Source organism: Micropterus salmoides, unplaced genomic scaffold, assembly GCF_014851395.1.
Source record: "Micropterus salmoides isolate LMB-PRFRI ecotype aquatic unplaced genomic scaffold, ASM1485139v1 Ms_hic_scaffold_14, whole genome shotgun sequence".
In the NCBI taxonomy this organism is placed as follows: domain Eukaryota; kingdom Metazoa; phylum Chordata; class Actinopteri; order Centrarchiformes; family Centrarchidae; genus Micropterus; species Micropterus salmoides.
The window spans coordinates 11,936,840-11,941,235 of record NW_024040485.1 but is presented as its reverse complement, the minus strand read 5'-3'; positions in this window follow the sequence as shown (position 1 = coordinate 11,941,235).

Below are 4,396 nucleotides of genomic sequence, written 5' to 3'. Positions count from 1 at the left end.
GACATTGTGTGATGTGTAAGTAAATAATCTGCTGCATAGCTGACATGTCCTTGCCTGCTGCTGTGTATCAGGTGGATTGCTGGGTTTCCATTTATCCAACTCAGGTGCTTTGTTGGGGAATAGGACAGCTGCTGAAGACAAAAGACAAAAGATCTGGGCACTGAACTGGTTGTTCCAACTCAATTCAATTCTAACTCTTCATTAGGTATTGTCAAGTTAACACCACAGAGCTGAACAATATATTTTTTATATAATATATTAGACATATACACACACATCACTCAGGCGGATGTGATCAGCATGAAAATTCTTGAAAATGTAGAACAAATATACAAAAACATACTGGCTCTACCTCACAGAAATTCAATAAAATACATTAACCACATAAATGACCCAAGAAGGAAACAGCTAACATAAAATGATTATAAATCATAGGGCAGCAACAAACAATTTTTAAATTTGCCGATTATTTTCTTAATCTATGATTTAAGTAACTAACTTGAAGATTTTCCTTTAATTAAATGTCTGTTAAGTCACCATCATCAAATTAGGTACACAATGGTGACTGGCCCACTGATTAAGTTAAGTCCTAACTGAACATTTCCTGCTGCAGCTTCACATTAAAAGCATGTAACTGTGGAAACACAAGTTGACTTTTATTATGAAGTAGTCACTGGAAATATAATGTGCTTGTCAGTGAAGTCAGCAATTTTGTTCTATCAAAAATTAATCTACAAAACAATAAAACGGGCATTTCTGACATTTTTTGACAGGATATGAGTTTGAAATGTTGTAAAGGAGGAATGAGAACAGCAACCAATACAATGTTGAAGTGGATCAATGCATAAACAAACGGAATTTGTCATATTTAGAGCAAATGTTGTAGCACGATTAAACATACAGCAAAACTAAACATAACAGCAACATCAGACATCACTGTAGAAACAAATGCAGCCTGTAGGCCTATATAAGCAATAAGCAATCAAGGATGTGATTTTTTGGATTAATCCAAAATTCCGGTTTTCCCATGTGAATCATGCAGTTCAGTAAAAAAAAAAAAAAAGGAGACTATGGTTGCACTAGCTTCTCTGTCCTCTCCTCTAAGCCCGTTCTCATCCCAAGGCATCATACTGAAGCATTGACAAAGCGTGACACAGCCTACATGACTTATTATTATTACTTATTATTCCAGCCCAAATATTTTCCTAAACCTAACCAAGTAGCTTTGATACCTAGCCAAACTGCGACCATTTCACAACATTAACCACATCTTAAAAATACTCTTCATACGGACCCTGAAGGGTACCTTTGTTCGCACAGGTGTCATTTACAATGTAGACGCTGTGGATATGTCCCAACCACTTGTTAAAATTAGCTGATTTTGTCCCCATCCCTTTTGTTGAAAGCTTTTGTTAAAATCTTCAAAAAAAAAAAAGCTTGCAATAAGAAATGTTAAAACATCAAATGAAAATGCATTGAGAAAAGTTTTTTGCACAATATGCAATACTCCATAAATGTAGAAGAAACAAATGTGCATTATTCCAAAAAAGCAAGTACTGATTACTGCATTATTTTCCAACATGTACAGCAGACAGTTGTGAGGCAGAGAGGCTGCGGTGGTGATAACATTATACTCGAGTTGAAAACTCTAGTAAAAAGTAGGAAAATATTAAAACTCCCGTGTGCAATATTTAGGAGGCTCTATTGACAGAAATACAATATAATACACAGTACTATGTTTTCAGTGGTGTATAAAGACGTTACATAATTAACCGTTGTTGTGTTTGTGTTGTGTTTTTATTACCTTAGAATCAGCCATTTCTATCTACAATGCCGGTCCTCTTACATGGACGCTGCCATGTTTCTACAGTAGCCCAAATGGACAAACGGCTATGCAGAGCGCATTTTGTCACTACGTTGAATAAGTACTAGGAAGAAGAAGAAGAAGAAGAAGAAGAAGAAGAAGAAGTAGTAGTAATAATAGTAGTCTGGTTTTTTAGAATTAAGAAGAGAAGTGAAATTAGGACAAATGGAGGACCACACCTATTATTTAGCACAAGAACCGACAAAGTGTGTCAGCCGTGTCGTTTATTTATCGACATTTTATCATAAATAAATACATACATAAATTACATAAGTAGTGGTTGGATCATTTCTTCCAATCCAAAATCGGAAAATGAATACATTTCCTAATGTCGATATTCATTCTTTGCTCAAGTCCAAAAAAAAGGAAATGGAACAACAGGCCACGGAGCAAATTTTGTTTGGATATAATGTGTCTGATTTGTGTGACCAGGAAGTAAGTTACTTCTTCGTGTGTTGCACTTGTTAGGCTTATTTTGCAGCAAATACACTTGAGCCATGGCACTACCTGAATTTAATGTAATTTACTTACAAGAACAAAGTACTTTATAATGTTGTCATGGATACAGAACGAATGGTACACAGATTGTTGCGCTTGCACATTTGAATATCATAGAAGACTGGACTACTGGCTTTCTAGTTATGTTGGCTTTAGTTTATCAAGTTCATCTTTTCACTCACACACTTTCACACAAAGGAGAGGCTACACTCCTCCTTTCACATGAATACATGTACTGCCTTTTAGACATTGCTGAACTTCTCAAGGAGTTTTCATCAATCACAGAAGCACTTCAACCTCAACCTTCCACGTTTAATCGTTTTTAGATTGTTGCCTTTCATTTTTAAATTCTTTCATTTTTAAAATCTTTCCAATCACTCCTCAGTCAGTCGCATGCCTCTGTTCTAATGTAATTTAGTCAAGGACTACTCTGAATCACATGTAGGTGATGTAACCCTCTTTCAGTTTTTGAGATTTTGTTGTTCAGAGGGAACAAACACTTCTCCGTCTGTGCTTTGTGTAAAAGTGTGAAAGAAAGAAGTAGCCCTGAGCTTTGGCTTGAATGCCACAGCATTTGTTGGAAAAGGGTACAGGTTTCCAAAAATCTGACGCACTTTCTCAAGTTTCATTTCACGTCAAACTACTTTTGGTGCATGCATTGCCGTTTGGATATGAAGTTTGATTAAAAAGGTGGAAATATGGTTTCAAGGTTGATAAATGGTTAACGTGATTTACAAACAAAAGTTTGTCATTCTTTCTAATGAAATCAGAAGAGTATTGATCTACATCGTTATGCTGCAGTATGACAGAGTGATGTAAAGGTTTTTTGTGTTGATTCTGGGGTGGGTCGGGCTTGGGATGATAATGTCAGCATGACATCAGAAGTGACCTGTAATGCTACACTTTGTAAATCCCCACTATACACAGTCCCTCAGTGTCCCTACTTATCCTCCCACATGTAGTACACCCCCGTCGTGTGCGGCGTTTCACTCTGTGCCAACCCACCCAGCAGAGATTCGCACAAAAGTAGTCATCTCTTTCAAACAACCTAACGATTCTCTGTTCTTCAGCAAGACACAGGGTAAAGAGAAGAAGGGAAAAAATGCAGATCACCAGTGGTCTCTAATCCATATTGATGCTAATGTAATTGATTTCCAGCTGTGTGGAATCTGTCCCTCAGAATCTCAGATCAAACGCTGACTGTATAGTTGAGAGGGCAGAGAAAATCACAGCTCTGTCTACATTCATTGTATCCCTGTCAAATGCACAGGCAAAGTATAGCACACACAACCTTCACATGGCTGTCATGGCTACATTGCAGCTGTATCTTTGGTAACACTTACTGTATGTAATGAATTCCTGTTTATAGGGATTAGTACACGGACAAGTGGCACATACCACAGCATTTATAGCCTAAGTTTGTGGTGCTCATCAAGAAAACAGGAAAACATATTCAGAACAATATAAGACACAACATTACAATATAAATACCATAAAAAGTATCTGATCATTCGAATGTACAAAACTGAATCTTTCCAAACTGTTTTATTTCTTGAGATTAAGAGTCAGTATCCTGGTTTGTGTTCTGTGGCTATGGAGTTCCACGTATTGATCCCTGAACATAGAAAGTTGTCTATCCAAATGACGGCTTTGGTTACTCAGCCAGAAACTCACAGAGGTTTCACCATGTCACTGAGCACCTTAGGATTCTGGTAATTTATCCATTTGTAGATAAGTCTACTCAGGGACGCTCCGATCAGTCGGAACAGTATTGGCACCACTGCAGACATTGTTAAGCTGCTCGTTGATTGGCAATGATGTGTTGTGTCGTCAATCTCATTCAAAGAGTCATTATTTCCACTAACCATTATATTCATTCAGAAAACAGCAAATCAGTTTTTCATCCCAAACCAATTCCTGGCTTCTAGTAAGCTAACCAAAAATGTATCCCAATGGTTTGGGATCGTTATTCTGTATCTCCTGAGTTGAGGTATTGGAATCAGTATTGGGAGGGAAAAGGTCAGACTGGTGCAT